The sequence below is a fragment of the Triticum dicoccoides genome, chromosome 3B (genome assembly GCF_002162155.2).
Source record: "Triticum dicoccoides isolate Atlit2015 ecotype Zavitan chromosome 3B, WEW_v2.0, whole genome shotgun sequence".
NCBI classification, from domain to species: Eukaryota; Viridiplantae; Streptophyta; class Magnoliopsida; order Poales; family Poaceae; genus Triticum; species Triticum dicoccoides.
This window is the reverse complement of record NC_041385.1, coordinates 392,220,547-392,231,887: the sequence shown is the minus strand read 5'-3', so window position 1 is coordinate 392,231,887 and position 11,341 is coordinate 392,220,547. Positions and strand designations below refer to the sequence as shown.

The 11,341-nt window shown below is 48.1% G+C and overlaps 1 pseudogene; it reads left to right on the top strand.

The window, feature by feature from the left end:
• Positions 1 to 6,323: 6,323 nt before the first annotated feature.
• Positions 6,324 to 11,051, top strand: LOC119282785 (annotated as a pseudogene).
• Positions 11,052 to 11,341: the final 290 nt, after the last annotated feature.

Below are 11,341 nucleotides of genomic sequence, written 5' to 3'. Positions count from 1 at the left end.
ATGTCTGGGTTGCACAACCGCCTGTCCCAGTTGGAGATCAACCTCCCGGAAGAGGCTGTCATTGAAAGAATCCTTCAGTCGCTCCCACCGAGCTACAAGAGCTTTGTGTTGAACTACAGTATGCAGGGGATGGTGAAGACCATTCCTGAAGTATTCTCAATGCTGAAGTCAGCAGAGGTTGAAATCAAGAAAGAACATCAAGTGTTGATGGTCAATAAGTCCACTAAGTTCAGGAAGGGCAAGGGTAAGAAGAACTTCAAGAAGGACGGCAAAGATGTTGCCGCGCCCGGTAAGCCAGTTGCCGGGAAGAAGTCATAGAATGGACCCAAGTCTGAGACTGAGTGCTTTTATTGCAAGGGGAAGGGACACTGGAAGCGGAACTGCCCCAAATACTTAGCGGACAAGAAGGCCGGCAACACTAAAGGTATATTTGATATACATGTAATTGATGTGTACCTTACCAGTACTCGTAGTGGGTATTTGATACCGGTGCCGTTGCTCACATTTGTAACTCACAACAGGAGCTGCGGAATAAGCGGAGACTGGCGAAGGACGAGGTGACGATGCGCGTTGGGAATGGTTCCAAGGTCGTTGTGATCGCCGTCGGCACTCTACCTCTACATTTACCTATGGGATTAGTTTTAAACCTCAATAATTGTTATTTAGTGCCAAGTTTGAGCATGAACATTGTATCTGGATCTCGTTTGATACGAGATGCTACTCATTTAAATCCGAGAATAATGGTTGTTCTATTTATATGAGAGATATGTTTTATGGTCATGCCCCGATGGTCAATGGTTTATTCTTAATGAATCTCGAACGTAATGTTACACATATTCATAGCGCGAATACCAAAAGATGTAAAGTTGATAACGATAGTCCCACATACTTGTGGCACTGCCGCCTTGGTCACATTGGTGTCAAGCGCATGAAGAAGCTCCATGCTGATGGACTTTTAGAGTCTCTCAATTATGAATCATTTGACACATGCAAACCATGCCTCATGGGTAAAATGACCAAGACTCCGTTCTCCGGAACAATGGAGCGAGCAACCAACTTGTTGGAAATCACACATACCGATGTGTGCGGTCCAATGAGCGTTGAGGCTCGCGGAGGATATCGTTATGTTCTCACTCTCACTGATGACTTGAGTAGATATGGGTATGTCTACTTGATGAAACACAAGTCAGAGACCTTTGAAAAGTTCAAGGAATTTTAGAATGAAGTAGAGAATCAACGTGACCGAAAGATAAAATTCTTACGATCGGATCGTGGAGGAGAATATTTAAGTCACGAATTTGGTACACACTTAAGAAAATATGGAATTGTTTCACAACTGATGCCACCTGGAACACCTCAGCGTAAGGGTGTGTCCGAACATCGTAATCGCACTCTATTGGATATGGTGCGATCTATGATGTCTCTTACCGATTTACCGCTATCATTTTGGGGATACGCTCTAGAGGCAGCTACATTCACTTTAAATAGGGCACCGTCTAAATCCGTTGAGACGACACCGTATGAATTATAGTTTGGGAAGAAACCTAAGATGTCGTTTCTAAAAGTTTGGGGATGCGATGCTTATGTCAAGAAACTTCAACCTGAAAAGCTCGAACCCAAGTCAGAAAAATGCGTCTTCATAGAATACCCTAAGGAAACCATTGGGTATACCTTCTACTTAAGATCCGAGGGCAAGACCTTTGTTGCCAAGAACGGATCCTTTCTGGAAAAAGAGTTTGTCTCGAAAGGAGTAAGTGGGAGGAAAGTAGAACTCGATGAAGTACTACCTCTTGAACCGGAAAGTACTGCAGCTCAGGAAAACGTTCCTGTGGTGCCTACACCAACTGGAGAGGAAATTAATGATGATGATCAAGGTACTTCTGATCAAGTTGCTACTGAACTTCGTAGGTCCACAAGGACACGTTCCACACCAGAGTGGTATGGCAACCCTGTCCTGGAAATCATGTTGTTAGACAACGGTGAACCTTCAAACTATGAAGAAGCGATGGCGGGCCTAGATTCCAACAAATGGCTAGAAGCCATGAAATCCGAGATAGAATCCATGTATGAAAACAAAGTATGGACTTTGACTGACTTGCCCGATGATCAGCGAGCGATAGAAAACAAATGGATCTTTAAGAAGAAGACGGGCGCGAATGGTAATGTCACCATCTATAAAGCTCGACTTGTCGCCAAGGGTTATCTGCAAGTTCAAGGGATTGACTACGATGAGACTTTCTCTCCCGTACCGAAGCTTAAGTCCGTCCGAATCATGTTAGCAATTGCCGCATACTATGATTATGAGATATGGCGGATGGACGTCAAAACAGCATTCCTTAACGGGCATCTTAAGGAAGAACTGTATATGATGCAGCCGAAGGGTTTTGTCGATCCTAAGAATGCTAACGAAGTGTGCAAGCTCCAGTGATCCATTTATGGGCTGGTGCAAGCATCTCGGAGTTGGAACGTTCGCTTTGATGAGATGATCAAAGCGTTTGGGTTTATGCAGACTTATGGAGAAGCCTGCATTTACAAGAAAGTGAGTGGGAGCTCTGTAGCATTTCTCATATTATATGTAGATGACATACTTTTGATGGGAAATGATATAGAATTCTTGGACAACATAAAAGCCTACTTGAATAAGTGTTTTTCAATGAAGGACCTTGGAGAAGCTGCATATATATTAGGCATCAAGATCTATAGGGATAGATCGAGATGCCTCATAGGTCTTTCACAAAGCACATACCTTGATAAGATTTTGAAGAAGTTCAAAATCGATCAATCCAAGAAAGGGTTCTTACCTGTACTGCAAGGTGTGAGATTGAGCTCGGCTCAATGCCCGACCACGGCAAAAGATAAAGAAGAGATGAGCGTCATCCCCTATGCCTCAGCCATAGGATCTATTATGTATGACATGCTGTGTACCATACCTGATGTAAACCTTGCCGTAAGTTTGGTAGGAAGGTACCAAAGTAATCCCGGCAAGGAACACTGGACAGCAGTCAAGAATATCCTGAAGTACCTGAAAAGGACAAAGGACATGTTTCTCGTTTATGGAGGTGACGAAGAGCTCATCGTAAAGGGTTACGTCGACGCTAGCTTCGACACAAATCTAGATGACTCTAAGTCACAAACCGGATACGTGTATATGTTGAATGGTGGAGTAGTAAGCTGGTGCAGCTGCAAGCAGAGCGTCGTGGCGGGATCTACATGTGAAGCGGAGTACATGGCAGCCTCGGAGGCAGCGCATGAAGCAATTTGGGTGAAGGAGTTCATCACCGACCTAGGAGTCATACCCAATGCGTCGGGGCCGATCAAACTCTTCTGTGACAACACTGGAGCTATTGCCCTTGCCAAGGAGCCCAGATTTCACAAGAAGACTAGGCACATCAAGCGTCGCTTCAACTCCATCCGTGAAAATGTTCAAGATGGAGACATAGATATTTGCAAAGTACATATGGATCTGAATGTCGCAGATCCGTTGACTAAACCTCTCTCGCGAGCAAAACATGATCAACACCAGAACTCTATGGGTGTTTGGTTCATCACAATGTAACTAGATTATTGACTCTAGTGCAAGTGGGAGACTGTTGGAAATATGCCCTAGAGGCAATAATAAAAGCATTATTATTATATTTCCTTGTTCATGATAATTGTCTTTTATTCATGCTATAATTGTATTATCCGGAAATCGTAATACATGTGTGAATACATTGACCACAATACGTCCCTAGTAAGCCTCTAGTTGACTAGCTCGTTGGTCAACAGATAGTTATGGTTTCCTGACTATGGACATTAGATGTCGTTGACAACGGGATCACATCATTAGGAGAATGATGTGATGGACAAGACCCATTCCTAAGCATAGCACAAGATCGTGTAGTTCATTTTGCTAGAGCTTTTCCAATGTCAAGTATCTCTTCCTTAGACCATGAGATCGTGTAACTCCCGGATACCGTAGGAGTGCTTTGGGTGTACCAAACGTCACAACGTAACTGGGTGACTATAAAGGTGCACTACAGGTATCTCCGAAAGTGTCAGTTGGGTTGACACGGATCGAGACTGGGATTTGTCACTCCGTATGACGGAGAGGTATCACTGGGCCCACTCGGTAGTGCATCATCATAATGAGCTCAAGGTGACCAAGTGTCTAGTCACAGGATCATGCATTACGGTACGAGTAAAGTAACTTGCCGATAACGAGACTGAACGAGGTATTGGGATACCGACGATCGAGTCTCGGGCAAGTAACATACCGTCTGATAAAGGGAATTGCATACGGGGTTGATTGAATCCTCGACATCGTGGTTCATCCGATGACATCATCGAGGAGCATGTGGGAGCCAACATGGGTATCCAGATCCCGCTGTTGGTTATTGACCGGAGAGCCGTCTCGGTCATGTATGCGTGTCTCCCGAACCCGTAGGGTCTACACACTTAAGGTTCGGTGATGCTAGGGTTATTAGGAAGACTTGTATGTGATTACCGAATGTTGTTCGGAGTCCCGGATGAGATCCCGGACGTCACGAGGAGTTCCGGAATGGTCCGGAGGTAAAGATTTATATATGGGAAGTTGTCATGCGGACACCGGAAAGTTTCGGGGGCATATCGGTATTGTACCGGGGCCACCGGAAGGGTTCCGGGGGTCCACCGGGAGGGGCCACCCCTCTCGGAGGGCCTCATGGGCCGCATGGGGCAGGTAACCAGCCCCTGGAGGGCTGGGCGCCCCCCCCCTTGGGCCCATGCGCCTAGGGTTGGAGGGGGAACCCTAAAGGGGGCGCACCCCCTTTGCTTGGGGGGCAAGCCCCCTCCCTGGCTGCCGCCCCCCCTCTAGATCTCATCTAGAGGGGGCCGGCCCCCTCCCCCTTCCCCTATAAATAGAGGGGCGAGGGGAGGGCTGAACACCTGATCCAAGGCGTAGCCCCTCCCCTCCCCAACACCTCTCCTCCTTCGTTGAGCGCTTGGCAAAGCCCTGTCGGAGTACTGCCTCTCCACCATCATCACGCCGTCGTGCTGCTGCTGGAGCCTTCTTCCTCAACCTATCCTTCCCCCTTGCTGGATCAAGAAGGAGAAGACGTCGTCCGTACCGTACGTGTGTTGAACACGGAGGTGCTGTCCGTTCAGCACTTGGTCATCGGTGATTTGAATCACGGCGAGTACGACTCCATCATCACCGTTCCCTTGAACGCTTCCGCACGCGATCTACAAGTGGTATGTAGATGCTATCTCTCTCCCATGACTCGTTGCTTAGATGAACTCATAGATGGATCTTGGTGAAACCGTAGGAAAAAATTTATTTTCTGCAACGTTCCCCAACATCGCCCTCTCTCTCCTCCGGCCGCCCTCTCCTTCCGGCCTTCGTTGCCCTACTCCGGCCTCCCTCTCCCTCCGGCCTTCGAAGGTCGTCCCGCTCCCCCTTCACCAGTCATTTTTCTCCCTCTGTCGTGCACGTCGGCGGCACATCTACCAGGGAGGTCGTGAGAGGGGTGAGTTTGTTCGTTCCTTCTCTGTCTCACGGCCATATCATTGATCTTGCTCGCTCTAGCGCTAATTCTGATTTGGAAAAGTAGATCCTGATAAAACTTGGTATAGATTTGTGGTTCATGCATGGAATTGTTTGATGCTGCTTGAGGAGGTAATAAATCTTTCTAGAGGCCCAAAGATTCAGTTCACCTTTCTAGGTATTTCAATTTCAGGCTTGCATTATTTCTAGAGGCCCAAATATTCAGTTCACCTTTCTAGGTATTTTAGTTTCAGGTTTGCATTATTTCTAGAGGCCCAAAGATCTAGTTCACCTTTCTAGGTATTTTAATTACAGGCTTGCATTATTTCTAGAGGACCAAAGATTAAGTTCCCAGTTGGCGGCAAGCGGCCCTGCTACCCATGCCGGTGTCGACCTCAACTTGCAAGGGCCAGCGTCGGAGGGGTTCCCGGGGCTTGGGCTCTACAGAGCCTTTCTCTAGAGCGATGATGGCGAGCTCCTCCTTCGCGCTCCGGGCTCCCTCCCTATCGTGAATGACTTCCGTGATGAGTTAGCTCATGCTTTGTTTCATGAAGTGTTTTTTTTGTGAAGCTTGATTGACGACTTGTATGTTTAAGTGGGATATCTCATTTGTATGGACAAAGTAAAAATTATCATGTTTTGCATGATTGATTTGTAAATATGGTTCGTTTATGTCAATTGTTAGCGGGAGGAGGCCACAGAAGAGCCGGCCACACCAAATCCAGCAGGAAATAGGGTCCAAAGTAGTCAAATGATTGAGAAAGAGCCTTTATTGTCAATCTAACCCTGCCATCCATACACCTCTTTGGTTTAGGCCCTGTTTGGATACTCTAACTCAGTTAGAGGTTAGAGTAGATTCTAACCCTGAACTAACTCTAAGTAAAGAGGTGTTTGGATGGCAGGGTTAGATGGAGCACAGATACGGCGAGGCACCTTCACGGGCAGTGCGAGAGGGAGGGAGGGAGAGGACGAGAAGCTTCGAGGAAGTGGGGAGGGATCTGCTGCAGGGAGAGCGAGAGAAAAAAGTGTTTTTAGTGGTCCTGAGAAGAACTAACCCAAATAAGCACCTCTTGGATGGGTTAGTTTTTTTGGATGGGATAGATGCATCTAACCAAACTAACCCTCCTGTTTGGATCTTTTTGGGTTAGTTGAGTCCAAACTAACCCAAACTAACTCTAACCCATGGATCCAAACAGAGCCTTAGAGTTAGTTCAGGGTTAGAATCTAACTCTAACCTCTAACTGAGTTAGAGTTCTCCTCGTCTCGGTTCATCGCCATCATACTTTCCCCATTCCTGTGTTTTCATTATCCTGCGAATCAAAGAGGCCCTTTTTTTGCGGGAAAAATCAAAGAGGCCCTTAGACTGGTTTAGGTCCGGACATTTTTGATAAATGTGTTATGTCCAAAATTTAATGAACGTGCTCCGCTTTCTACGAAAATAATCCGGTTTCATGTAGTAATTCATTCATTTATTTATTCTTCTGCGGGGGGTTTGCATGTAATTCGTGAGGTCTGAAATGTAAAGTACCCTGGCATATGCTCCGAGTCGTGCATGCACTACGACCCAGATGCTCTATGTCCCACATGTCGGCGAATGGAAGCACGTGGAAATAGCCTAGGAGTACATATAGGAGGATAAATGTGTGAAAAATATGTACTGTGAAGCATAGCTGCAGTTTGAAAAGGAGACCTAAAGTGATGATAGCTATAGGTCGCACGCACCCAACTAGTGGTACTAGACATATGACTAATTTTTCCCTCAAAAAAAGAGGCACGAGTTCTCAGTACTCCTGTTCTATATACACGAGTCCCATCTGACAACAGCATCCGTGCTACAGCTAGCTCTCCTCCCTCGTTTCTCTCTTCTAATTCTAAACTCGGCCGACGCCCGGTGGGCGGGGTGGGTTTGCTCAACTGCGGCCCCACCTCACAGTGAAAACGTTACGACTGAAATAAAAATGCCATATACTCCCTCCGTTCCTAAATATAAGCCTTTTTAGATACTATTTCAAATGGAATACAGCATACAGATGTATGTCGACATAGTTTAGATTGTAGATTCACTCATTTTGCTCCATATGTAGTAGTCACTTGCTGGAATCTTTAGAAAGACTTATATTTGGGAACGGAGGGAGTACTATACTAATAAAACATTAAGGCCATGAGGCGATGCAGTGCTGGTTACAGGAGGCAAGAAGAAGAGATGCATCCATCGATGACGTCCACCTCCTCGACTCAGGGCGCCGGCCCACCGAACGACGCCTAAGTAGCAGCGGCTTTTGTGGCCAGGTCGACGTGCTTCTGAACAATGGCGTCCAAAAATTCCAGCCGCTAGAAGAAGGCCAACGTCTTTCTGTCCTCACTTGCCTTGTAGTGGCCTATGTAGACGATTTCCTCGTAGACGTGGATGTGCAGGTCGACGGTTTCTTGCATGGCGAGGCGCTGCACGGCGAGCGCGGCCTCGAGGTGCACATTCTTCGTCGCGACCTCCGGCACCTGCAGGGCCACCAGGGCTTGAAAGAGTTCGTCACCATGGAGGCCGATGAGGGTGGCAGGCAATGAGGAGCCTGGGCGCACAGGCTGGAGCCGTACGGAAAGGTCGTCCGCGCGCTTCTTGACGGCGGTGAACTTGCGGATGGAGTTGACCATCATGTCATCCATGCAAGAGGTGAAGCCGCCGTCGGCGAGGGCTACGATGCCGGCGGTCGCCAGCACCGTCGGGAAACGCTGCGCGGTGCGGGGCAAAAGGCTGGCGCCTTGGATGATTTGGCACAGCCAATTGCCGCTCGTGTCCATCGCCTCCATAGGTGCTTGTGGCTTCTGGTCACTTGGTCTTGGATTGGAGTGAGCAGTGTTGTGCAGAGACTTGGGAGTAGATGGATTGGAGTGGTGGGGCGCCTTTATCATATGAGAGTCCAAACTCTGTTGCATTCACATCGTGCTGGCTCTATTCTGCTTCTCCAATTAATTCCCTCTGCATGTAATTGAGGATCCATCATTGACCGTTCAATGTCTCGGGAACCGCTACCCTCTCCCTCCTTGGCATTCAAGCACCTATGGACCCGTCTACGACGAAGTGCCTATGGTGACTTCGTAAATTTCAAGATGATAGTGTCGTGCGTGTGTGCGTTCATAGGGCTGAGTGTATGCGCGTGTATATGAGCGCTTGCGTCTGTACCGTGTCACAAAAAACGTAAATGTGTGTCAAAAAGAGACTAGTCAGTATACTCAATATTGTGCACCTCGGAGAGGCAAACGACAGAACTAGTGCGTATTTATTTACGGTGCAAATTCACTCATTTTGCTCCATATGTACTCCATCTCGGTGTAGTCTAGTCACTTGTTGAAATCTCTAGAAGGGCAAATACTCCTTTTTGGTTTACAGGGCTATACTAGCAAGTAGTTGTATGTACTAGTACAATAGTGGGCTCACATAGCAATTTTGTCTCATGCAAGAGCCTGGCTATATGCGTGCTCCAATGTTCGCAACTGCAACATTCGGTTCGTGCTTGGCTCTTTGCCTCTTCGAGAAGACGAACAATGATGTTACTACTACTGCTTCTACAGTGTTGAATCCACTTTTGCTTGTCCGTCCATCGCGAGCGGGACATATAGCTTGTTGTAGAAGTACTACTAAGCAAAAGCATGTCCTTGTTTGCGAGCAACCGCGCGCATGGGCGAGGGAGAAGGCATGTAGTGGTAAAATCAATCTTCTCCTTGTTGTACGAGTTGATGCGACACATCATAGCACTGGCCCCACATGCTTGCCTCTAAACTTGGCTGAAAGACCCGCAGTGTACAATATATTTGCTGCAACCTCTAACATTTACCCACCACAAATTAAAATATATGTGGCCGTATGCATCATTCTGATGCAGAGGCCGGGGAGTCCCCCCTTTTCGAAAAAAACAAATTAAAATATATATTCCTGTCTTGACCAGATGAACGTGCAAACTACAATCACTAGGGTGACAGGTAGGGCCAGAAGACTATTTTAACTTTTTAAAAAAACTTCGAGACGGCCACATAGCATGGAGCCGACCCCAATGATTTTAAGCTTACAGGAACGGTACACACTATCCTAGACTACTCTACATATGAAACTGCCACACGAGCGCCCGGGCTGCGCTCGGCTCTTGCCTCTTCGGGAAGTCGAACAATGATGGAGTACTACTGCACTGGAGGAGTACTACAGTACGCTTCTGGCCATCTGACACCGATTGAACTGCTGCATGTCCACCGCGTGCGGGAGGGAGAGCGTGTAGCGAAAGCTTCTCCTAGTCTTACCAGCCACCACGCTCATGGGCGAGGGAGGGACGCTCCTGCCTTTGCGTGTATGACAGGTGGGCCCGACAGGTGTGTGGCCAACCTATCATACAGCCAAAGGCAGGTGCAGTTAAGTCCGCGAGGGAGAGGATAATTAAACTTCTGGTTGATGTATGAGTTGACGCGACACATCAAAGCACTGCACTCGATATATTTCAATAATTTGCATTTACCGATGCATTAATTACAACGCAGGCCTGCATGCCGTGACTCTCCTTTTGATACTTGCATGTGTTGATTTAATGCACCTTGAAGTAGTATAAAATATGTGACGGTAAAGCTTTGTAATGCCCCGGCCCAAGTCGAGAGATGGTTGTGCACGAGGAGGGCGAGATCATGCAGACCGAACAGGACCCGACGATGGAGCTCTCTAAGGTCTTGATGGACCTCACCGTGCTCCACTGCCCCTTGTGCCTCCGCCCCTTGACGCCTCCAGTGTATGAGGTTCGAATACACCTCGTCCGTTCGGCTTATTGAGCAAGGTGCAGGTTTCTTGATTGATGTGTTGTTCGATTGATTTATGCAGTGCAAGGGAGGGCACCTGGCCTGCGTGGACTGCCGCGCCGAGCGCCCCAAGAACCAGCGGCAGTGCCAGAAGTGCGAGCGCGGCGGTGGCTTCGACGCGCGGAACACGGCGGTGGACTCCGTCCTTTCGACGGTGAGGGTGGAGTGCCTGCACGAAGGCTGTGGGCTCTACGTCACTTACCACAAGCTCGCAGATCACCAGAGCATGTGTCCGATCGTGCCCTGCAAATGCCTAGTGCCCGTCTGTGGCTACGAAGGTCCGTCGCTGGCACTCTACCACCACATCAGCACCGCACATCCCATGCCTGTGCACAGGATCTAGTACGGCAAGGTGCTCCAGCTGCAAGTTCCACTGTTGGAGTCACGGCTCTTGCTGTTCGCGGAGGAGGACGGCCGCGTGTTTTTCTTGGTCGGCGGCGTGCTCGACATCGGCGCGCCTATCGCTGTGTCGGTCGTTTGCATCAGAGCAGGGGCGTCCCCACTGCCGCACTACGTGGCCAAGCTGTGGGCCAATGGCCCGCCGGGGGAGCCCAAAGGCACGACCGACGCCGTCAAGGTGGAAATGGAGGTGACAAGCAGCAAGGATCCCGGCGACGTCGACGTGCAGGAGTTGACCTTCTTCACAGTTCCGCCCAAGCTGCTGGCCGGGGCTAAGCTGGTGTTCCTCCACATTCAGATTGACAAGCTCACATCCTAAATGTTTCTACAGTGCCTTCTGTTTATCTTAGTAATATGCTAATATAGGGATTACCTTGGTCTACTTTAGCTTAAGAAATGGTGGGTTTTGGTGGCGATGCAGCAATTACTTCGACATCAGATCAGTAATTTCCAACAGTCGAACGGATATTTTGTGTCTGTTGGATATAAAATTCCTTTGGGTAAGAAGTACTACTTGTCATCAAAATGGATGAAAGGAGATGTATGTAGACGTATTTTAGTTCTAGATACGTCCCTTTTTATCCATTTTGATGACAAGCACTCCCTCTG